The 26461-nt window shown below is 37.5% G+C and overlaps 1 protein-coding gene across 5 annotated transcripts in view; it reads left to right on the forward strand.

Annotated features, from left to right (window-relative positions):
• Positions 1-5208: 5208 nt before the first annotated feature.
• LOC5569532 (LIM/homeobox protein Lhx9) overlaps positions 5209-26461 on the forward strand; it is a 395755-nt gene continuing 374502 nt past the window's right edge. The window contains exons 1-3 of one of the 5 annotated variants that reach the window (XM_021850401.1): positions 5210-5842; positions 13363-14217; positions 16041-16375. The gene's annotated coding sequence lies outside the window, so the exon portion shown is untranslated. Of the gene's footprint in view, positions 5843-13362; positions 14218-16040; positions 16376-26461 lie in introns of all 5 variants that reach the window. The other 4 variants (XM_021850404.1, XM_021850402.1, XM_021850405.1 and 1 more) reach the window with 4 other exon arrangements.

Consider the following 26461-nt stretch of genomic DNA (forward strand, 5'->3'; position numbering starts at 1 on the left):
CAGAATTCTTGTAAGTCGAAAATTAGTGTTTTTCCCTCATTAAATTAATAAAATTGTGATTTTTACATTCGACACAATAAATGGAAAAACATGGTAATAATTCTTTCAAAATAGCAGCAAATTATTGAGATAACACTTTTAAAAAAGACGCGCACACCGTCTCCATTTATAAAGACAATTTACACCGTCTTCAGCCAAAGGCTGCACAGACTGAACAATCACAAACATTAGGCAACGGACAACACGGAACACACCCAGTAGCCCAGTGATGAATTTTTCGTTTTGACGAAAAGTTTCCACCGACTGGTGTTGGAATCGAACCCACGCTTCATGGCACAGTACGCCTAAACGACTGACGCCGCTAACCGCACGGCCACGAAGCCCACAACTCAGCTGCACAGACTGTAACTTAACCAGGCTTGGGAACTGTGACCACTATTCACCATAGTTCATCGATTCTGCCAGTCAACCAAAACACAAAGCAGCAGCAGCATCAATACCATCAGGCGTTGCGCTGCCAACGGTTCACACACTGCTTGAATGTTTTTGTCTCTCCACTATGATGTTTTTCGGGCAGCCATCTCGAGGTGAATGATTGAAAAAAAAATGTTAAATAATTCAATCGCTAATATTTCGCTAGTGTTTTCAACTTATTGAAATCTATTAGCGCTAATAGCAAGAGCACAATCATTCCGTTGCGATACATATAAACAAGTTCAACTTCATGCTGCCTTTATCGAGCAAAAATGCAAAACCCCGAAAACCAGAAAAATCGTGTCACCACTGTGCTCGAGTCATTTCGCATTCGGGTTTGAAAAAAACGTTGGGAAGAAGTAGATTACAGTTTTGAAGAGCCGTGACATTTTTTTGTTTTGAACGGTCATTGTTTGCTTTGGATTTTGATGGTCATGTAGAAAAATGTGATTGTCGAGGTGGTAAATGTTTGCTACAGTACATTTCCCATCCCTGGGCCAGACATATACCAACTCTTACCTGGAAGAACTGAAATTTCCTCCCGGCCGATAGCGAATGAAGATGCCACGAACGATGTTTGTTCACGGTGCACCAATGAGGTAGCAGCGGAGGAGCAGGAATTGTCGATTTTGTGTTTATCCAGGCAAAGTGTACATTACGAATCATTATATGTACCGGTGTACTCTAGCTTTTATCATGGATTTCACAACATGCTTAAATTTGTTCGTGTTTTGTTCAAGCTTCACCACTTCTGGTAAAGAATTAAAACATTTTCTAATGAAGTATGAAACCGATTTCTTAGCCATCTCTGTGTTGGTACGTGATATTAGTAGGAATGCTGCATTTCGTAGTGAGTATCTATGTGAAGCTCGTTCTATATCCTGGTTATTGTCCATTTCCAGTTCTCGCAAAGTAGACACTGCAAATTTTCGTTAAAGTAATCTTGGAGCTTTACGAGATCTTGCACCATATGATCCACTATATTATTTGGGTTCGAAGCTTCGTATGACAACGATGTGTCATCCGCAAATAACCAAGGCTTTCCATGCAAGTTAAGTTTTGGTAAATCGTTCACATATAGGAGAAACAATAAAGGTCCGAGGATGCTATCTTGTGGAACGCCAACCGTCAATGTACGTTTAGAGCTGCTTGATCCATTTACGTGAGTGAACTGACTTCTTCCCGTAAGATAGCTACGAATCAAATTATTTGCAATTCCTCTTAATCCATAGTATTCTAGTTTTCGAAGCAATATTTCATGATCGATAGTGTCAAACGCCTTTTTCAAGTCGAGGTAAAGCACTTCCATGAGTTTTTGTTTTATAGCATCGTAGATCTTGTCAACCAATTCGATGATGGCTGTAAGAGTACTGGAACCCGTCCTAAATCCGTATTGATGACTATACATGATATTATGTGTATGGAGAAAGTTGAGCAGCGTTATTATTAGTAGTTTTTCAAATATTTTGCTCAAAACAGGTAAAACTGATATTGGCCTGTAGTTGTTAATATCGTTTTTGCTTCCTGATTTATAGATCGGCGTCACACGTGCTACTTTCAGCCTATCTGAGAAGATGGCTTGATTGAAAACATCTCGAATCAATGCTGAGAAAGTTTGATGATGATCTTTGACGAATTCAAAAGCGCAAACTTAAACGCACCAGCGGATGGTGGCATAGTATTGAATTGTATTAACCTGTCAGAGGCTAGTTTTGAGCCTTGTATCCATGAACTCGTTAACTGGAACAACTTGTTTCAGCGCGGCTAACTTCCACCCAACAAATTCCCAATTAGCCGGTCGTGGAGAAATCTTCAGTCCGGGATGGATTTGTTCAAAGATGGTTGGGACCCGAAGATTGTCCACACTAGCGCCGCCTGGTGGAAAAATCTCGAATCATTTTGCCTCAATAATGACACTAGGTCCGTCCTACTCAGGCTCAGATTGGGTACCACTTCTAGTACTGCATTTGGTCCCTCGGTAGTGCATAAGGTACCCAAGTTTGACAGATCGCAGTACACTTTGAACGGCATTCTAGATTGCCTTATGAGCCATAAAATTTTGAGCATTTGCAAGGGACATGGGGGTCTTTAATTTGTCTTTGATGACACCCCATGGGCTATTAAACAACTTTGTCAAATACGCCACCACTTAGAAGGTCAGGCTCCCGAGATACCTGAAAAACAAAAATTTCATACTCACTAGCGCTGTCTGGTAGCAAAATTTTGAATCAACTGCCTCTAATAATGATAGCTTGAGCTACTGAACAACTCTGCCGAAGACGCCATCTCTCTAAGTGATTAGGTTCAGAGTTGGAAAAAGTTCTGAGATTCACACTACAGTAGTCAAGCGTAGCAAATCACAGTCAGCGAAGCCAGTGAAACTCACGTCTGTCACTGCTGTAGGTAAAATGCCTTGAAAATAACAAAACACTCGTTGCTAAGGGCAACCCAAAACTACTGTAAAAAATGTTCCATTTCCCGCTGCATTCCCCACATTTGCAGCCTTCAATGAGACTACTGATTTAGAATTTAGAAGCCATGTGATTTTCGCAAAATTCAAGCCTACTACTATTACCATTCCCAGCCCTGGTCAGGTTCCTGAGATATCTGCACAACAGTCATCCGCACTAGCGCATCCTAGTGGTAAGATTTCAAATTTATTGGCGTAAATAATGATAGCCTTTGAGCTAATGAACAACTTTGCCGAAGGTGGAATCCTTCTAAGTTGTCAATGTCCTAAGATAACCGCAAAACAAATATTTCATGCTCACTAGAGACGCCTTAAGGGGAAAATAACTATCATCGTTCTACAAATTTTCATAACCAGTTTTTTGCTCAAATTTGAAGCAATGTTCATGAAAATCTATCATTACATTGGACTAACTATCTGTAATGCGGTGATAGATGTTCAGGAGGATCACTTCAAATTTGAACGAAAAAACTGGTTTTCAATTCTTGAGCCTTAATATTTGCATAACAAAACTTTCTTGCACACTAACGCCACCGGATGGCGAAATTCCCAAACTGAATAATCTCCGCATGTCTGCCCTTGATCTCCTAAACAATTTTATCCTGGATGATTTTTCTATATGTAATCTAGATCGCGAGATATTTCATGTTGAATATGAAAAACCAAGGGTGCTGTACAAAGTGCAACGCGCAACTACTCGCGTTACAAAAATTCGCGCTACGACCGCAAGGTTAAGGTACTTCTCCTAACTCGAAAAGGTTAGGCACAAAACCAGTTCACTCTAACACAAAAATCTTTAAATTTATTAACTCATTACGCGCGGTAGAGATGGACAAATTATAATTTGTCTATGTTTACCACGCCTAATAAGTTAATTAATTTATTAACCATGCGGATTGCATTACCGATCAGCTCAATATAAGCGTCAATTTACAAAATTCTTTATTACCGCAAAAACGATTTGTGTATTTCTCTAACTTATTATCTATTTATCATTCACAGGCTACAAACGATCCACGATGGCGATCTTATATCGATAGCAGAAAAAAAAAACATTATTCGGCTCACCATCTGCAGCCGATCAAACAATGTGTGTTTCAGTTATATACTATTGCTGATGTAATGACAGGGTTCAGTCATTTGCACGAAAACATTTGATCGCACATAGCGATAAAACTATGCTGTGGCTGCAACACCAATTATGCTGTACAACTTTGGTATCGAATGACGAAAAAGTTGATTTTTTATACGCCTATGCATGATAATAGCAACTTCACTACATGCAGTTGATCACTACGATAAACAAAAATGTTTGAATCTCTTTTTAGTTAGATTTCAGGTTTCTAATTATTTTCAGTAATTACTGAAGCCCTTTTTTTAACAATCAGAGAATGAATTCTCCGTGAGATGGTTTTTGGAAATCAAAGGAGAAATGTAGCGGATGTCGTCATGTGTGTCAATTTAGTTTGATTATTATGGCGATTTTTATTGAATTCATTTGATTCAAAGTTTATACTATGGACAAATCCTTCGCTTCCATAAACTTGTTCAACATTCTTTTCAGGGCTCTGAGGAATGTTTGTAAACTTTAAAATGCGGTCACAACTTATGGTCACCTCTGAAAAAAAAAAAAAAAAAAATATATTATAATTAGAGCTCACATTTTACTTTTTTTTAGCCCTGATTTTGATGTGGTGCAATGCTAGCAAGACTTGAAAATGTTAAGAACGAATGATAAGGCATTATTCTACTACTGTTTATGCGTCACATGCAGCACATTATTTCATAATCCAAGCTAATTTTAAAAACGACTTTAGACCAGCTAGATTCGCCAAATGCCTCTTAGTGCGTCGCACGTGAGCGCACTCTCTTCCACCCAGTTGTGCCACCCACCGCCTCATCTCATCACACTGCCACTTACTAGGGCGAACGGCTGGGGGTGGATGGAAAGCATAAACACGGCAATATTCATCCAATTACAATTATGTCAATGGTTATGGCTCGAAGGGGGTGGCAGAGGACGCCGCGCCAGCACACCAAGAGTGGGTCGAATCCTTCGTCGGGTTCGGAAAACAACCCAGTTTTCGCTCTCTGTTTTGGTTTTTTCATCCATAACTGAGCGCGGGATGGTGAGAGAAACGGATTTCGTGGCTTGATTTGATACTCAGAGCTCCCAAACTGAGAGTCGTCGTTTCGTCCCGATTGAAGAAGATGTTCGGGAAGCCTTCACCATCCGTGTTTCGCGACGGGAGCCTCATCAACGGCAGAGTTCAGAGTTTGGTTCATCATTTCAAGTTCGGATTACGAGGTGATAGGATGTGTTGGCGTTTCGCTGCTACAGTTTCGCGTAGTTCACAGTCAATCCTGGTGGAGCACATCTACCGATTCCAGTCCTGTGTGGAGGAAACAGAAGCTAGGAGGCAGTAAAGTCTGATAGCGCGAGGCCGTCTGGCAAACTGGGAGTGTTTGTTCGGGTGTTCGACGGAGATCTGCAGTTACGAACAGTGACGACGTTCCGAGAGTGGGAGAGCGTAATAAACTAAGTGATATTAGTGCGGTGTGATAGATGGTCGCTTTTGGTGGATTGAACCGCTTGATTGGTATTAAGTGGAAGAGTGGAAAATTGGCATGAAATTGGAGATTTCGCAGACGTTCGGTGTGGAAATTGAAAGCAATTCAGTGTTCAGCGCGGCGCAAATAGTGCGGATGGAATAAAGCAAATAATATTGATTGTCATTATCTGAAGTGCAATAGAAGCCTGCAGTGTACTGTTTGTGAAGACGGTGTTAAACATTGTAAAAATTGAATTTATTATTATGATATGTGATTAAACGCTGATAATAAAAAACATATGTAAGTTATGAGAGTAAGCTATTGCAAAAATCTAAGAATACACAGGTCAGTCTCTGCTTAGTAAATGTACTGTTATTTTGACCCATTTTAAATTCTAAATTATTATATTGTCATCTATTTATGATACATATGATAATTCATGTTTCATACAAAAACATAATAAGATCTACCATTTAGATCTCTATTACGGTTTTCAAGATGCCAATTAAGTATGTATCTATCCATCTATATATCTTCTATGTAAATAAAAATGGAGTGGTGTTTGTATGTCACGAAACGGCTTGAAAACCGGCTATTGGATTTTGGAAATTCTTTAACAGTTATATTCCTGAAGTGTTCCGACGTGTTTGTATGTATAAAAAGCCTATGATATTCACCAGGAAAGTCGGCAAAACAAGAGTGAACGGGTCTGTAATTTTGTATGAGACGTTTCATTGCGCTTTTCAACAGTCTACTTGATGACGAAATAAAGTTTGCGGGGACCACTAGTAACTTAATAAAAGCATATAAATTGATATGAGATACCTCAGCGTTATCAAGGTTTAAAATCACGACTTTCAAATGCTTGGTGAAGATTCGGATTTTGGAACTTGAATTACCATATTCAAATAAAAATGTAAGGCCTTTTCATGATTCTTATTCCAGAAGCAACCACACTTCTGGTTCATAATGTACAGGAATCGACTGTGATGGAGGTTATGTTTTTGAGTTTTCGGCTTTCAGTCTATAGGAATCATAAACGGATTTCCGTTCTACACCAGACCTTTCGACGTTGTGACCGAAACCTGACGTAGAACGGAAATCCGTTTATGATTCCTATAGACTAAAAGCCGAAAACTCAAAAACATTTTGCTTTATATTTCGAACACTTTGATTTAAATTCCGGACACTCGTGAAAGGCGAAATTAGAATAATCAAATAATTACCAAATTACTAAACATACCCAATAGTTAGAAAGACGTCAAAACAAGTAGTGCATTAGGGGGCGGACCTGGTGTAGTGGTTAGAACACATTGAAGGCACTTTTCAAGGAATCTCAATAACTCAGAATCTTATATTTTTAAGGATTACAGAAGTAACAGCTTGGAGATTTCGTGGCAGAATATTTAATGTATAACATAGTAGGGAATCTGGTTTTAAATAGTAATTTAAGGCGAGATGCCGACACTGCGAACGGGCGTCTGTTCGAGTATGTTGTCTGTAGTTAATGAAACTTTTAAAGAATTCCTGATGGATTATCTGGTGGAAACTGGACGGATTTCTGGAAAAAAAAAATCCCAGGAGGAATGCCCAGAGAAAAACCTCGAGAAGTCTTTGGAAGATCGTATGGAATATTTTCTGAAATTATCTACAACTTATGGATGAATTTATCATTTAGAGTTAATATTTATAGAATCCACTGAATATTGCCAGGAGGCCTCTTGAGGAATTAATGTAGGAATCCTTGAAGGGAATTCAAATAGACGCTCTGAAAGTGTCCTTGAAAGTATGACTGGAGGAATTCACGAAGAAGTTCCTATGAAAAATCCTCGAGGATCCAAGGACACATTTCTGAAAAAGACCATTGGAGCGGTATCTGGAGGGGTAAATTACTGGAGACATCTAAATAGAAATTGTATGTAGAAATCCTTGTAAGCATTTTTGGTGAAATTTCTGAAGGAATCCCTTGCTCCATTCCTGGAGGACTTCCTGGTGCTATTCCTGGAACTGAAAAAAATCTCAAAATAATCCATCGAAAAATTCCTGTTCTAATTCCTTGTGGAACTCCTGTGCAAACTAGAGAAGAATTAAAACAAAATCACTGACGGAATTCTTGAATCCCAGGTAAAATTGCTAGACCAATCCTTGGCAGAATTGCTGATTTAAATTAAACTGTGGCGAATTTCCTGGAAAATATCTTATGGAACCTCTCTTGGAATTGTTAGAGAAATACGTGGTGGTTTTTTTTTCAGGAATATCTAGAAGAAGAATTCCTGAGAAAAATACATGGAGAAATTTTGAGGAAGTCCGTTTTTTGGAGGAGTCATTGAAGTAATTTTCTGGAGAAATCCCTGTCAGAATTACTGGGGAAACTATGAAAGAAATCCCAAGGGTAATTCTCCGGACGTATTCCTGGAGGGCTTTCTGGAAAATTTCTAAATCTTTGAAGAAATTCTTGGAAGAAATACTGAAATCCATGTAGAAGTTCTCTAAAATATCTCTTATTCCATGTCGAAATGATCTTACAGAAATTCCATGCGAAATAGATTAAGAAGCTTATGGGGAAATTCCTGAGGGAACTCTTGGAAAAATTGCAGAGTATTCTCGGAGGAACCCCTGGAAGAGCCTCTGGAGGGAATCATTGAAGAAATTCCTGGATAATGTCAAGGTACAATCTATGGAGGAATTACTGAAATTTCTGCAGGAGTTTCCAAAAAAACATCTCTTTATTTTTTAAAGGTGAGATTTGCCTAGAGCAATTGTTTGACAAAATCCTGAAAGAGTTCTAGAAGTTCTGTGGTGCTATTCCTGAAAAAAAAAATATGCTAGAACCCTTGGGAGTTCCTTTCGGATTTCTGGATAAGTCTACATGTTTATATTAATAATTATAAATATTTCAAAATTTTTGAAGAGATTCTCTTGAGGATATACTGCAATCTCTGCACAAGTTTTTCGAAATATAAAAAAATTATCATTTCCTGCTGAAATGTTTCTAAAGAAATTCTTTGGTAACTACCAGAAGGAGTTTCTGGAGTAATTCCTGACAAAATCCCAGGACAAATTCCTAAAAGAATTCTTGGAGGAATCCCAATAAAAATTGCATAAAAATCCCTGGAGGAATCTTAAGAAATGCCATGGAGAACTCTCGGAGGAATCTCAGGACGAATCCCTGAAAAAGTTTCTAGAAATTAATTCAGATATCTGTCCAGGTTAACTCTTCGAATGAATTACTTAAATGCCTGAATTATTTCTGCAGGGGTTTCTGAAGGAAATCTGTGGAGGATTATATCTGAGAATTCTTTGAAGATATATTTGGAATAATTACTGAGAAGAATTTCTGAGAAATAGCTGAAATATTTCTTGCAGAAAACTTGTAAGGAAATCCTTGGAGAAAGTACTGTAATCTCTAAAGAGGTTCTCTAAAATATATATTGCCTGGGGAAATCTTACTAGAGAAATTCGTTCAGAAATTTATGGAGGAACTCTGGAGGAATTTTTAAAGGAGTCTGCGGAAAAGCCTGTTGGGAAATTTCTGGACTATATCTAGGTCTATGTGAACTCTTTGAAAGAATTGTTTACTGAAAACCTTGGAGGAGTTTTTAAAACAATCTCTGAATTATTTCGTAGGAAATTTTCTTAGAAACATTCCTTGAGAATTCCCTGAAGGATTTTCTTGAGGAATACTGTGGAGGTATCTCTGGAGACATTTCCATGAGGAATTCCTGGAGGAAGCCTTGGTGAATCCCTAGAGGAAACTCCATTGGAATTTTCGGAAAATTACCTGGATGAATCTTTGATAGAATTTCTGTAGTATTCGCTGGAGGAATTTCGGGTGGGTCATATCTTAATTATTTCTTGATGAATTGTTTGAAACCATGCTGAGGGTCGTGGGTTCGAATCCCGCTGGTCGAGGATCTTTTCGTAAAGGAAATTTTCTCGATTCCCAGGGCATAGAGTATCTTCGTACCTGCCACACGATATACACATGCAAAAATGGTCAATCGGCAAAGAAAGCTCTCAGTTAATAACTGTGGAAGTGCTCATAAGAACACTAATCTGAGAAGCAGGCTTTGTCCCAGTTGGGACGTAACGCCAGAAAGAAGAAGAAGAAGATGAATTGTTTGAAGAAAGCCTTGAAGGAATTACTGGCAAAATGTACTTAGAAAAAATCCTCAGTTTGTCTTTGAAGTGGATTTTGGAAAACAAAATTCCTGAAGGATTCCCTTGAATATATAGCAGGAATCCCTGGATGATCCTTTTTAGGAATACCTGGAAAAATTGAAGGAGTAAATCTTGAAAGAATCCTTGGAGATTTTCTTGGTATATCTTTGAAGGAATTCCAGGGGAGCTCTCGAAAGAATTCTTGAAGAAATTTCGGGAAAATATCTGAGTTATGTCGAGTTGAAGTCTGTAAATGAATTACAAAAACCCATGGAGGAAATTTCGGAGGTGAAATTTGCCTGGAGCAATTCCTGAGGGAATTTCGTGGAGGAATCCCTTGAGAAATTGCAGAACTCTCTTATGGAACCCTGGAGGAGTCCCTTTGAGGTTTTTTGGAAGAATCTCTGAAAAAATCTGTAAAAGAATTCGGGAAGGAATTTCTGTAGGAATCTTAGGAATTATTTCTGGAAATTATCCAAATTATGTCAAGATAAAATCTTTGAAACGATTATTGAAATCCTAGGAGGAGTTTTCGAAAGAATCTCTAACGTATTTGGCGGCGAAATTTCCCTAAAGAAATTTCTTAGGAAGTCCCTGAAGTATTTTCTAGAGAAATTCTAGGTGGAGAAATTTCTGGATTTCTGGAAATTTCTTTGCATATATCTATGGAAAAAATTTTGGAAAACATATGAATCATTTTTTGGTGAAATCCTTAAAAAAATCCTTCAATGGAACATTGGAGTACTTAAAGAAGTTTCCAAAAATATCCTTGTATATACTTTCCCAAAAAAATTCCCAAAAAATCTCAGCAGGATTCTCATGAGGATTCCCTTGTGGAGTTCTTTGTAGAAGGAATTCCTGAAGGAAACCCAGATGGAAATCTAGAGAAATTCTATGAGAGAGACCCCAGGAGAGATCCGGGTGCTATCCATTTTTTAAGAATAATATCGGTCGCAATACAATTTTCACAAATTTCGTAGTTGAATAATTTTGGATAGTGATATTTGTAAATTTCAATTTCCATTACGGAAAATATTAATTCTTTGTCAAATCCAGTAAAAATCCTTCTAGAATTCCTCCAAAGAATTCACGAAATATATCCTTTGTGATTTTTTCTCGAACTTTTAAGGTATTTAAACATGTGCTTTGCCTCTTAGAACTCCCACGGAGATTTCTTCATGAATTATTACTGCACTTTTTTAGTGAATTCTCCAAGAATTTCTTTTCCTGTTTTCATTAAGTTCTTTCTGGGATTGCCACGGGAAATAATTCCCTGAATTAGTATGTATTATTGAACAGATTGTTTTCTAAAGTTTCTTTAGGCCTTCTGATCTTACCAAAAATGTTCTCGAAAAATGTTTATCAAATTGTTATAGTAATTCCTACATACATTTTTTTTTCTACGTACTTGGTGCATATAAATTCAATTTTTGTTTAAAATTGCATCCAGCTGTTCATCGGAAGTTTGTTCACGATTTTCTGCAGTTACTGAAGTTCAAAGTTCAAAGTACAAACAATCTATGAGAATGACCAACATTGTTTTCATGATTACCAAGCAAAGAATCCTTTCCAGAAAGTGTTCAACGAGTTCATCAACAGTGTTTCCATCTCTCCCTTATAGGTTCTGTTCATATTTCTTCAACAAATCTCTAAAAAATGTTCTTAACAAAATTCTCTAAGAATTTTAGATTCCTCTAAACACCAATTTTATGTAGTTCCCCGTATTCCTTCAAAACTCTCTCGAAAACAACATGTTAAATATTCTTTTAAAATGCCTAGCAAAGAATATTGAAAAAAATCAAACAACCTTTTACCATTTCTTGCGAAATACCTTCAACTGTTTTTTCAAAAATTCTTCCGCTAAAGCAAACAAAAACTTCCCGAGCGATTTGAGGGCATTGTTCAGAGAACTATATTATTGTTTCTTCTGAGATGTTGTCTCAGGATTCTTTCGAAAATATTACCAGAGATTCGTCCATTTTCCAGATATTTTTTTCTTGCAACAGCACTAGCGACTCTTCTGGGGATTAAAAAAGTTCAACAATTTTACTAAAGGATTTTACAATTCATTCTTGAGAATTTCTTAAACTTTTTACCCCAAAGAAAAGCTTGAGTTATTTTTGTAGGAATTACTACAAATTTTGTCCTTTTTTCGTCTTTTATAATGGACAATGATTGGCGTTAAACCACATCGAATTTGAACTGAATATATTTGTGTCTAACATCTTATAATATGTTTTGCATGAATTCCGAAGATTCATGATGCTATGGCGAACAAATTGATGTAGAATCAAGTTTTTTCGTACCTGCAGAAACTCCGAACAAACTTTTTTGGAGGGGTTATTTTTTATTTATTTAGTAGAACTGTAGAAGTTTTACGCGAAAATATTGACGGTTATTTTGAAAAACGTTGTCAATGATGTGTTATAGTAAAATCTTGGAAGAAACTTTTGAAAATTTGTTGAGGAATTTCTGATGGACTTTCAGAAATCAGGAATCATGCGTATAACAATTCTACCATTTTTCCAAACTAGTAGAATCTTCCTTTACATTCGTTGAGGTTTTTCTTTTTGAAGAATGGAAAGATTTTTGTACGAAGCGTTATGAAAAGGAAGGAAACAACAACAAACTGTTGAAGCAGGTAGAAACAACACTGTTCGATATTCCTTGAGAAATATGAATGTATTAAAACTCTTCAAGAAATATCAAAGGGTTGCTTCAAAAAATATGCAGTAGATCTGCTGTAAACGAGTCAAATTTTTTTTGAAATTTCTCTTAAATTAAAAATATACCCAATATTTTTTTTTTTTTGAAAAAAAAAACATTCGAGGTTAAAACAAAAAGTTTTTGCGAAATTTTCAGAAAAAATTAAGCAAGAATTTATTGCTGGAACAAAACACTATGGTCAATTTTGTTGTACTTTTTCACTCCAGGGCAAATTTCTGCAATCCATATGAAGAAAACTTTAAACAGGTTTAAATTCCTTGAAAAACTGTTATAAGTTAAGTCTTATTTTTCGTCACAAACTGTCACCTTCTAGTGTCTAAGTTTTTAGTTGTAATGCAAAAAAATGGTGCTCTGTGCTTTAAAAACGAATACTTGTAAATTCTAATTTTTGGAATCGAATTTCCAGGATATTGACCCTTTTATATGCAGAAACAAGCTGATTCTAGCGATAAACTTTTAAGCGACAGCCACTAGGCGGCGCTAGTGGGCATCGAATTTTTTTTATGATATCTAAGGATCCTGACTACCTAGAAAGACGGCGTCTTGGGTGAAATTAGTGAGGCCCTAGTGAGATGAAATTTTTGTTTTGTTTGTGGTTATCTCAGGATACGTCTTCTTCTTAAGTGGTCAGGATCCTGAGATAAACGCAAAACAAAACTTTCAAGTTCACTAGCGCCGCGTAGTGGTAAAATTTCGAATTTCATGGCACAAATAATTATAATCCTTGTTATACAATTGGACCAAAAGAAATGGAACACCGGTGAAAACGACCTTATTGTTTTATGTATCACTGTAAACGCTTTCACGGCTTAATATAAAATAAATTGTAATTTGAACATCCCTTATACTTTTTGTAAAATTGGACAAATGCATGATCCCAACCACGAATAAAAAAAAAATCAATTTTCACTTCCCCAGAAGCAAACAATTATATAACACAAATTTCTAATATAAACGTTTTTCAATTTGTTTTACAGATAACTTATTTGGAAATGCATTGATCGCCAGTAGAACTATTCATTGAATGTGAGTAAGCTAATTAACATATAAGAAATCTTTCTAATAACTAGCAAAGAATATTAAAATTCCTTGTTAAAGTAAACCATAAAAAAGAACAGAAGTAGAAAGGAACACAGGAATCTCGTTAATAAAGTCAAATCAAGGAACACAGTGCGTGAAATAAGGTGAACAGTGCTGGAAAATACATTCCGTTATCTGTACTCCATTCAAAAAGCTCGCAAAACGTGAACGCGGCGACGTCCTTGCCTACCAGAATAATAGAATACGTATATCGCAAATCGCGTCTTAGCGCGTACACGGACCGGCGGAAAGTGTGTTCATTCCCATACCGCAACAGTGGCATTCAAGCTCGGAACAGAATAGGATAAAAATATCAAAACATTTCCCATACAATCAAATAAAATCGCTTTACACACCTCTCTTTATAAGCGAAGTAATAACATAACATACCGTCGGGGAGTGTGGTTCCTCCTGGTCTAGAGCAGCTGGAAGCGAGCTGTAAGGAAACACGCCGATAGTAGCTACACTGTTGAACCGACCAAACTCTTGCGAAAAGTGAAATCACCTTCCACTGTCACCGCCATCAACGGCGTCATCATCGTCATCGCCATCATCGGAGGCAGCATCACTCGAGTCGTCGACGGGTGCAACGGAAACAGTTTACGAAGATTGTTGGGTGGCAAAACGGCGTGCACGCCAGCTCCAACACTCCGCGAACACTACCGCCGCCTGTTATCGTCAGCACCTTTTTTTCTAGTGAATCGTTCTGCAAGGATATTGCCACTCGCGTCACCCCCTTCGGAGAGTGCACGGTAGGGTGGTTGTGTGCCACGGAAATGTTGTTGCAGCTCATGGATTAGCTTGTAGACACCTGTAGCAGATGATAGCGGACGATATTTTTTTGATTCATTTGTTTGGTTCTTTCAATTTTTCTGTGCATTTTTTTTGTGGATACAGCACTGGACAGATTAAAGTACGCGTTGGCTGTTTTTCCATACAAAATGGTCAACTTTGGAGGCTTGAATCTCGGCTTCTAGGACTCCTATTGATCTGAAATTTTCACCAGCTTGAAAATTACTTCTAGTAAGCTGGAAATTCAAAATATTTCAAAAACAAACTTTTAAGTTTTCGGCGTTATCGCAAATCTCCAATTTTGACAAAAATGATGAAATGTTGAATAAGAAATAATTCTTAAATGGACAAACTTATGGCATTTTGCCCTTCTGTAAAAATGTACGATTTGAAAAGACATATAAGTTTGTAGAATAACAATTTTGAATCAAACTGATTGTTTACAAAATATTTCTAAAATACATTTTTGCAACTTTTCGCATAATTCAGGATTTTTAATAAATCAAAAGTTTTTATTCCATATATTGTTATTTTGGAGTTTAATAAAATTCATGTTATTTCTGAACTGTGGTGAAAATTTCAGATCCATCGAATCACTAGAAGCCGAGATCCAGACCTCCAAACTTGGCCATTTTGTATGAAAAACGGCGGTACTTTATTCTGTCCAGTACAGTACGTTCATTTAATTTATTTAGTTAACATCTAAACATATAACACTGAATAAACAATTTCACGCCACAATACTCGATTCGTGGCCGCTTCTCTCCATCCTCGGTTCTGTCCCACGCTTACCAAATCGATACGCATTTGATTCACCCACATAGCTCGTTGCACTCCACGCCTTCTTGTACCAACCGGATCCGAAGCGAACATTATCTTAGCAGGGTTGCTGTCCGGCATTCTCATAACTACCCTGCTCATCGTATCCTTCCAGTTTTGGCAACCATCTGGATATACTGGGTTCGCCGTAGAGTTGGGCGAGCTCGTGGTTCATCCTTCACCACCACACACCGTTTTCCTGCACACCGCCAAAGATCGTCCTAAGCATCCAGCGTTCGAAGACTCCAAGTGCTTGCAGGTCCTTCTTAAGCATCGTCCACAAAATGTAAATGTCTGGTTACAAACTTTCAAACACTCCGTTCATCGCTACAAGGAACAGCGTAACCATGATGACTGAGCTATGTGGGACCCCATTTTTCTCGGGGAAGGCGCTAGAATTGTGGTCCTAATGGTGGATCGACATTTTATGTTGACGGCTCGGTTAATGCTGAGTGTATCTTCTTTCTTCTCATGGTGTACTAAGCTGAACCGGTTGATTTGAGAGAGGTGCATTCGGATATCTGAGATTTTTTTAAGGTTCATCAGAGCCCACTTTGAACCCCATCACAATCAGAATTCACAAAGGTCCTGGGGAGGGCGTTCATCAAGTCCCTAGACTTTCGTCCCTACTGTCCCAGTAGATCCAACCTCGTAACGCACCACGTAAAGGTGATTTACCTGTGATGCAGGACATTATTCGAAAAGTGACGTCATTATAATGCGTGAATGCATTCCTGATGCTGACATGGAGCTTATGATTGGGATGTTAGATTCCGGAGTTCAGTACCAAATCAAAAATTTAATCAGATATAACATTTCCGGTTTACTAGGCTTTAAATTATACAAACATGAATCAATCCAATGCATTGTTCATATATCGCATGCTACAGGTGTGTACCAATCCATAGAATTGTTCACAACAGTATTATTAAAAATCTGTTTGTTTTGTGAACCACCCCAACAGGAAGTGAATCACCAGAGAGTGATAAAAGTTGTGAACCAGGGAGAAAGATCAAGCTCCAAAAGAGGCAGAGTGTGCCAGCAGCCCTCCTGTTCAGTGTGTGTAACAGAACTCTATTAAATTTCTGAATAGAAAAAAGCGGAAAAAAGGAAACGTTACCAAACTGGAAGAGAGAAAAACCGACAAAGTGTGCAAGTGAGAGAGCGAGAAGGACCTAACGAGCAGCGAAGAGTACGATTTCAGAGTTCCGTTTGAGTGTACGAAAGAGAGTGGAAAAAAAGTATCAGCAGCCAGGCAGAGGCAACGCCGAGGCACACCGAGCTCGTATAATCAATTGGGTAAGTGCACGTTTCAATATCGTAATATAAAAGTAATTTAATTTAACGGATTTTAATGAATGCCAGTAAAACGGAATGGGAAATAAAGCGGAAGCACTGGAGGGGCGGGGGGTGGTGTACGGTGTGGGCGCTCGTGTATGGGATATGGTTGGCCAGTGCAGTGGGTGAGGATATGCTGTGCTAGGTAAGTCGGAAACACGGATAAGAGTTCAGAGTGGGGTAACTGGATGGTGTTCAATATTGTTTTATTCTGGCGGTTCTTCTCCGTGGATGGCAGATTTTATCAAGCTAATGTAAGGAGATGTGTAGAAGTTTTTTTTTTGGGAAATACCAGCTGGAAAATATTTGACCAATTAATTGATTTGTTAGTAATCTGATATGAATTCGGTCTGTATCAGACTAACGTTTTCTTAAGAACGAGTTTACTTCATTCTTTCCTTTATTAGTATCATTTAAAACATTCCATTTATTTCTTTTATTTCGGCTTCCTGTTTTAGGCAACCCTATCATCCTGAATTGGTTATTAACATTTTGTTAGCCTAACTTATAAATTATTTTATTTGTCATTTGTTCCAATCTTTCATTATCGGATATTTTATATAACTCATTAGCACTATACCAGGGGGAAGCTTCAAAATCATTATCAAAATTTTATTTTGAATCTTCTGCAGAGCTTTCTTCCTGGTGTTACAACAGCTGGTCCATATTGGTACAGCATACAACAGGCCCGCCCAACCTTTTTGAAACGCGAGCCAAATCGCAGAAACAATTTTGTGTCGCGGGCCACATTTTTGAACGCACAAATATTCGCATGAATTGACACTTATATTGAGCTTTTCGGTAATCCAATCCGCATGGTTATTAAATTAATTAACTCATTACGCGTGGTAAAGATGGACAAATTATGGGTGAAATTATGAAAAAAATCCACGTGCTCGGCTGGCATTTGAACCCAGGATTCTTGTATGCTAGACGAGCGCTTTACCAACTAAACTACCGAGCCACTTGGTGACCCAATAACTGAGTTGGTTACAAGTTTAGAATTTAAATCCCTACAGACCACGCGGGCCCCTTTCATAACCCATATCCATCCATCTCATGTTCCTACACACGCGGAACGAGCGAGCGCGATTTATTTAGAGATTTCTTGTGAGAATAACATCTAGAATTTTATAAAAATCATACTCCGAATTCTGTTAAGATCTGATCTTGTATTATTTGCATGACCCAAAATGTACTGAAATACTGATCAAGCTTTTACAAAAATCTTGATCAGAATGTCCAGATTTTTACAAGAATCGTGTCTAGGATTCCTAATAAATCTCATTCAATAATCATCTCGAATTGTAACCTTCAAATCTTTCAGAATGCATTCCAAAAGAAACTTGCTCAAAAATGTATTAAAAATTTGCTTAAGGTTCAGTCAAATCTTACATAGCGTTACATTGTAATCTTGACCAGGATTTACAAGAAAGTACGTATTGAATTTGTTGAAAATTCTGGCTTGAAGTCTATCCTATTGAAAGTTCTGTGAGAATCTTGCTATTGTTATCCATGAAAGTCGTGTCCAGATTTCTTGAAAAATCTTGTTCAAAATTTTGTGAAAAGCCTTTTTTAAAATCCTGCCAAGGATTCTGCGTCTCAGTTGTTGGTAATTTTTTTTTCAGGATTCTATTCTCTCAGCATTAGTTAGTTAGTTGAAACATCCAGAATTTGAGAATTAGAATTTATATGTTCATAAAATTGAGTACTGAGATGATTGAAAAACAATTTAAATAATAACCAAGCTAAAATATTAGGTTGAAACTAAATTGAAAATGAAATAGTCTTGGTATGATCTAACTTCGGGATGATAGAATAGTCAACGGGCCAAATATGTAAAGAATCTTCGAACCCTCCGCGGGCCGCACAAAATGAAGACGAGGGCCGTACGTTGGGCAGCCCTGGCATACAACATGGCTGGCCTGAAAATTTGTTTGAATATCAAGAACTTGTTCTTAAGACAAAGTTTTGATGTTCTATTAATAAAGGGATAGAGACATTTTACATATTTATTACATTGGATTGAATGCCTTCAATGTGATTTTTGAAACTTGAATTTTTATCTAGCATGAGCCCTAGATACTTAGCTTCATCTGACCAATTTAACGGAATCCCTCTCATCGTGACAACATGTTTACTTGAAGGTTTCAAATAAAGAGCTTTTGGTTTATGTGGGAATACTTTTAGTTGAGTTTTGGGAGCATTAAGAGAAATCTTCCATTTTTGCAAGTATGAAGAAAAAATATCCAAACTCTTTTGCAATCTCCTACAGATAACACGCAAGCTTTGTCTTTTGAGGGGAAGGCCTGTGTCATTCGCAAACGAAGATTTTTGACATCCCTGAGGTAATTCAGGTAAGTCAGATGTGAAAATTTTGTATAATATTGGTCCCAAAATGCTGCCTTGAGTAACACCAGCTCTTACAGGAAGTCTTTCAGGCCTGGATATCTGATAATTAACCTGAAGTGTACGATTTGACAGATAACCTTAGATTATTCTAACAATGTATGTTGGAAAATTAAAGTTTCTTAATTTTATTATCAAGCCTTCATGCCAAACACTGTCGAATGCTTTTTGTATGTATAGAAGAGCAAGACCAGTAGAATTCGTTGAAACGAATCAAATTTGTTACACGTAAAACTTAAAGAGTGGTCGAATGTCCTTGTTGGAATCCGAACTGTTCATTGGTAAAAAATGATTTTTTGTTGATGTGGACCATCATTTGGTTCAAAATTACCTTATCAAAAAGTTTACTGATGGAGGAAAGCAAACTGATTGAACGATAGCTTGAAGCTTCTGCAGGATTTCTGTTTGGTTCTAAAATTGGCACAATCTTAGCATTTTTCCATTTGTCAGGAAAATATGCCAACTGAAAAGACTTGTGAAATCATGTGTATCAACTAAGAATGATAAGCTACTCTCTGGAAGTCTGTTGATAAGGATGTAAAATATTCCATCATCGCTTTCATATTTTTGATTTTTTTGAATTAATGTTTTCACTTCTTCCAAATCAGTCCCCCAGGAATTTTCGAAAACGTTCTCTTGATTGAGAATGTTTTCGAAGTCCTGAGTAACTTGATTTTCTATTGAACTTGTAGATCCTAAATTAAAACTGTGCGCGCTTCCAATCTGCATACCAAGTTTTTGAGCTTTTCCGCATTTAGTTAGTTATAATTTGTTTTCCTCTTTCGATGCCGGTATTGGCTTCTGAGGATTTTCAACAAATTTAAGATTATTTCCAAAAGGGCTTAGTGCCAAGGTAAAATCGAGAGATTTTATTTTCAAAATTTTTGGTTTTTAAGACGGATTAAGAGTTTAGGATCATCGTCTGTAGCCCACGGATTCAAATTTTACTTCACATTTTGGTATTGCAATGCCCCTGGCTTCAACAATGGAATTTGTTAAAGTATTAAGGGCATTGTCAATATCAAGCTTTGTTTGTAAAGAAATGTTAACATCAAGATGACTATCGATATATGTTTCATATAAATACCAATCGGCTCGAAAATAATTGAAAAGGGAGCTGATAGGATTGAAAATCGCTTCATGGGATATTTGATCTCTTTTGAGTTTGTATCTAGGTTTCAAATAGGTTTCAGTAATAAAGACAATTTACATCTTCAGCCAAAGGCATATAATTGCTATATGTATGTTATAAGCTGTAAGAAAATTTAACAGTTCGTCCTCTTTACCATTCAAAGAACGAGCATTCCAATTTAAAATATTTAAATTTTTATTTGGATCCATTAGAAAACGTAATCCAATAACAATTTGATAAGTAAATGTTACACCAACTTGGACTGCTTCAGTCATAGTGGTGGTTTTAAACATTGCATCAATCATTAGATTCAGTTGTTCAGTTTGAAAATTAAAATCTGAGGCAGACATATCACTTGAAGTGGGTACATTTGATGATTTTCCGTTAGAGTAGTTTTTGGTAGATGAAGAGGCAAAATAGAAGTTACCTGTGGCGGCCGGGTTTTTTTCCATTTGATTTGAAACAAATAGAATGAGTACTCATAGTACTAATGGGTTAAGTTTAGCTTTAAATTAAGCACATAAAATGGCAATTTACCAGTAAGATATTTTCGACAGTGTTGCAGATAGATTGAAACTATGTGTTGGTCACTGAAAAACATTAATAGCAAGGATAATGACCACGTGATCACTCATTCTGCTGTGATTTTGATCTAGAGTGTGATGTCGCATCACTGCTGTTGGTTGTCAAATCAAAGTGATATTTCTAGCTCGCAAGTGATATTGATAGTTTTAGACCATCAGCCATCAGCTGATATGATTGATATTAATCAACTCTGGTTCAAATTACCTGCTACGATATCGGCAAAGGACTTTCTTTGGGTAGATACATTCGAAATCAAAATATTCGAACGGCTACCCTACTTTTGGCACTGAGTGGGGCTCTGGTAATTTCGTCCAGGTTTCTGGAAATGTTCCCACGTCGCACGGACATCGAACATAAGCTTTTTCTAAAGCTTCTATATTATTTAGATCTATTTTGTTAAAGTGAAGTTAATAATATTATTGAGAAAGCCCTTTCCGAACAATGCCAGATTGCGTTCTCTTTTTCATAATGATTACTTGGACTGCGGAAAATCCAAGTAAATCATTCATTCCATTTTTGATCTCTTCAAGTGAGTTATAGTCACTTGAGAGACCTTTCGTCTCTTTGAACAAACGTTCAGTTTTGCCGTCATAAGTAAAAAAATGTGCTTCTTCTCTTCAAGATGTTTGAGAAGAAGTTCGCGATCTTTAAGAGTTTCCGGCAAAACGCGATAGTCGCCTTTCTTTGCAATTTGGAAGAAAACCTTGACTCCCCTAATGGAGGGGTTCAAGATCTCCTGCCGAAATCCCCCAAATTCGGAACAACTGACCACGATAGGCGGCACTCTTTGCTTCCTCACTTGAATCAAAGAGCCTGGGCTAGAGGCTGCTTCGATTTGGTATTCGGAAAATTTGTCTAGAGTATCGAACTGATTGCTCATTTCGATGCAATTATTAATATTATCCATTTCACCCTTGGAAGAAAACGCGCTTTCCGGAGAAACGTCCTTTCTTCCATTCTTGTCACGTTTAGTGACAGTTTTAAATCCCAATTTTCTGGAAGGAAGTAGTGAATTCAGAGATGTACCTTTGCTTTTGTTTGTAGTTGATACCATGTTTAGTGAATAAACGAAAGAAGACGTGACCTTCTAAAAGGTTTTTCCCAAGACGGTGTCCACGAAGGATTACCACCGTTAGCATTCACTAACGGGTCCAACGAAAAATCGAAGGCATGGGTCCAAACAAGGATCGTAAAAGAATCAACAGCAGAGAAAAAAAATAGTACTGAAAAGTATTTTTTGTAGCATTGAAGAGTACTGTTTTATTACCTTAAGTACCAACTTCCGAGAACAGAAATAATTTTTACACTTACAGCACGAATGTACGAAGCGCAATGTTATGATTTTGTTTCTATCACTGCTACGTTGATTGGCTTCAGTATACCCGACAAGTGGATTGCAACAAAGTTGTAGCACAATAATTGTTACAATGCTACAAATAACACATTTTATTTCTGTTTTGTAAGAAGCACTCTGAGTTGATGGAGGAAGTTATATTATAATTTAAACAAAATCAGTGATAATAACAAAGGCAGTTTCATTTTTGTTCATTTAAAACATAATTATAACAAAACTTGTTATAACAATTTAAGAGTAATTGCTAATAACAAACTTTGTTATAATTCAGTTATGCAAAATAACAAAATGAGTTATATTTTTGTTTGATTTGAAACATAACGAGTTTCATTTTTGTTTAACTTATAACATATTTTGTTATAATTTTGTTTAGCGTAGAGGAAATTGTGTTATAAATTTTGTTTTTTCAACTTATAATTAGCCAAAATTATAAAATATTTTGATAGAAAAAGCACATTGTCTAAGTTACAAAATCTGTTACAACTCTGTTGTAATCCACTGGTCGAGTAGAAAGAAACTTCTATGAACAAACTATTTCGCTAAAATCCAAAGTTTGGAGCAATTCAAAAAGCGCATGAAAAGCAATGTTTCAAAGGTTTAGATGTTATCATACCATTAACCAGACGTGCGATAACACACACGAGCTGGTAGCAGCGTTTATAATGATATGCGATAAAGACACTTGATCAGGTGATGGTCGATCTTCGATGGAATGTACTTACCGTAATCCGGGGTAACATTGATCAGCGGGGTAACATTGATCGGAATGACCCATCTCGTAAAAAGTTCAAATGAAACATTTTCGAATTATGAATGGTGCTTCTCTTTCTTATAGTCATGAGCTAATAAAAATTAAGGTTTTTGCTAAAATTGCATACAGTTCATGAGTATTTTTTTTTTAAAGACACTACTCGTTAATGCTTCCAGTGGGCTATTTGCCCTTTGAAGGAAGCACCACACTAGACAACGGACTAGCATGCAACGCCCAGTGGCAACAGTCGTAAAACATTCCTCTCGAAAAGTTTTCGGCCTGAGACGGGAATCGAACCCACACTCCTTAGCACGATGCGGTCAAATGCCTCGGTGACACTAACCGCACCGCTACGAAGCCCACTAAATTTGTCAATTTTTAGAAACAATGATGTCTATCCTTTTCACTGACGTTACCGAAAATTAATGTCTCACATGAGCTGCATACGATGTGATCAAGCAAAATGTGATACAGTCAACTCTTCCTAACTCGATATTGAAGGGACCATCGAGTTAGGGAGCTATCGAGTTACAGAACATGAAACCAGTGCAACTGCGATCCAAGGGACCATCGAGTTAGCCATGAAAACCAACTTTTACTATGGTTCTCTAACTCGATATCGAGATACGGAATATCGAGTAAGGGAGAGTAACTGTAGTTACAGAATATGGCCGAAAACGATTCCGTTGTCAAATCTTTTATAAGTTTATTCAATTAGGCATCATTAATTAATCACCATTAAGAAAGTAGCATTTCCTTAAAAAAATGCTTACTTTTAGGCGTATTCCTCGATTTAAGGTGTTTTTAGTTTTGAAATAACTCAAAAAGTAAAAGACTTCTAAGAGTTTGGTATTCATATTCGTCTTTAGGGGCCATGATTTTAGTAAGTTACGTCGTTAAGAAGTTTTTTTTACGTGAGCTCGATCGCGAGAATGATCGCTACTCTAGGAGGAGGAGTCATGACCGTCCAGAGCGCACCGGCTGCCACTTCAAAGAAACTGACAATTCGTGGCAGCAAAATCCAACACAGCCATCATAATTTTTTTGTCCATGATTTCTCCATCTTGACCCACTGTGCAAAAGACTCCATTTTTTGTCTACTTTAACATATAAAAAAATAAAAAAATCAAAAATACGATTTTCGAGAAAATTGATTTTTATGCTTTATTTTCGATATATAAAAAAATACAACATTGTTTTTTACAGTGTTAATTTTTTTTCCAGATAGCCCCAACAATAACCTAAAACTTTGCGGAAGGCACCAAACTGATCGGACAAATCGTTTCTAAGTCATAATTTTTTGAAAATTATTAAGGATTTTTTTCTTAGGCCCTTCTTAAAAGTAAGGCTAGAGTCAAAATGGCGAGCCGATGATGCAAAAAGGCATTTTTGGGCATAAAGAAAGCATGTGCAAAATTTCATCCAAATCAAAAAATATAAAAATGAAATTTGGGAAAAAAGTCGTCATTTTCTGTGGAACCGCTCAACTATTGACGATGCAGCTGTAAGCAACGTCGGGAATGTGGGACGGAATCGACAGAAAGATTAATTCAACGAAGAATACGCAGATTCTGGAGTTTAAGAATACAGAGCGGTGATCATGCTGCAGCAAGGGATCGTGATGGAAGCGGAGTGCCAAGAGATGGAACAACTGTGCTGTATCAAGAAACACAGCAGTTCTATAAAATCCTTAATACATCTTGCTGCGAATCGAGATGTACAGGGATAAGAATGGGAACAACTTGACGCACGAACATGAGGGGATCAAAAATGGTAGCAGTACTTCGATGAATACCTGAATGGAGCTGAAAGCGTAAGCAATGATGGTTAAGATAATGGAGGAAATGTCAACATCAATACTGTGGAAGATGGAAACCAACCGGTGTGCCCCTACTTTGAGACCAAGACTTTGAAGTTTCAGGCTAATCAACAGCTCAAAAAAATAATAAAGCAGCTGGTAAGGCTGGTATCGGAGCAGAACTCATCACAATACACCAGAAGAAGTCGGCCATTTTTCTTCACCGGATATTAGGCACAATCTGTGCAACACAGTTACTGTCAAAGGTGTACAAGAAAGGCGACACTCCAACTTGTCGCAACTTGTGACAACTTCCTTTCCATCAGTTTCCAATCAGCATCCGACAGTATTGACCGCCTATAGCTATGGAGAGCTTTCCCGGGAAGCTGAATCCAACCAGGGACTGCGACAAAAAATGGAATTCCGCACTCATTGTTGAATATTGCGCTTGATGTTACTATGTAGATAGCCAGGTTTAACAGCCGAGGGATGATTTTGTGTTCACAGATCCAGTCAATTTGTTTGCTTTTCGGGATATATGGACATTGTCTGCCATGCCGTACATTTGAAAAGGTGAAAAAGCAAATGTTGGCTCGCCAAAGAACTACCGAAGATCATGGACCAGAGTAGCTTGTCGGTGTACAATTTCAATGTCCAGTCGATTTCTCTACTTTGCACATTATATGGATATTTTTGGTAGAATATTTGTACACTTTCCAAGAGTGTGAAGCAAATTTACATGCTTGTAGGTGAATGCTAACGAAAAATCTTCAGTTGCAGTCGTGCTTTCCATGAGCTCCAGAAAAAAAAATCTGGAGTCGGGAAATCTCGTTCTTGTATCAAATTACCTCTGATCTCACTGAACTCTATGGCGAACTAAGCTTATAAAATGGTAGGAACATTGGTAACGACTAAGACTGCAATAGTTTAGGCGATGTACGTACATCTTAATTTTAATTGTAAAATGCAGCAAATCTCTCGGTAGTAAATTAGAGAGTAGTATGTTACACACGCAAGTTTTAGTGGCTGGTCATTCATTTAGTATGAATGTCAGAAAAAAGGTAGATAAAACAGGTACGTTCAGCGCACCGTGGAAAGTCTCGCATACTCACGATGTCTGCTTGTGATGCTTGTGGGTTTGCGCAGATGAAAACTTTGTGATACGCTTAGGCTGAGCGGGTCAGCTATCCATTAATGTTTGTACACATTGCCAAAGAAAGTGATAAGGTGATAATACTAATTATTCTACTTATTCTTGGCATTACGTCCTCACTGGGACAGAGCCTGTTTCTCAGCTTAGTGTTCTTATGAGCATTTCCACAGTTATTAACTGAGGGCTTTCATTGCCAAAGTTGCCATTTTTGCATTGGTATATCGTGAGGCAGGTACGATGATACCTCTATGCCCAGGGAAGTGAAGGAAATTTCCATTAGGAACAGATCCTGGACCAACCGGGAATCGAACCCAGACACCTTCAGCATGACTTTGTTTTGTAGCCGCGGATTCTTACCACTCGGCTAAGGAGGGCCCTAATACTGATTATTATTTGAAAGATTTTCTCACTCGCGAGCAATGAGCAATCAGGCTGTTTACTTTTGATATTTTATCCCAGCCATTTCAACATACCTACAACTTAACCCCAAAGAAAGCAAACCAATCGAATCCATTGAAATTACAAATGGACATTAATTTCCTCCCCATTGTTATTCAATTATACGCATTTTATTCCCCCTTCCACCACCCAGCACTACCTCGATCGATACCAACTGCAGGCAGCGCTGGGCTTGGAACCTGGAAGCACGTCAGCCGCACATTCCATGAACAGGCTCACACATTTATTTAATTAATTTTCCCACCCTTCAAACAACCTGATGGCTTGCTCCACCGAAGAAGAAAGCGTCGTTGTCCCCGTGCCACGTGGTGGTGGTGGGAGGGGGGATCCCATCGCAACAGACCAACCATCCAGCCAGGGCACAGTAGCCCAAAGCATCGACACTCTTAGTATCAAACCTTTCAAC

The sequence above is a fragment of the Aedes aegypti genome, chromosome 3, assembly GCF_002204515.2.
Source record: "Aedes aegypti strain LVP_AGWG chromosome 3, AaegL5.0 Primary Assembly, whole genome shotgun sequence".
Lineage (NCBI taxonomy): Eukaryota > Metazoa > Arthropoda > Insecta > Diptera > Culicidae > Aedes > Aedes aegypti.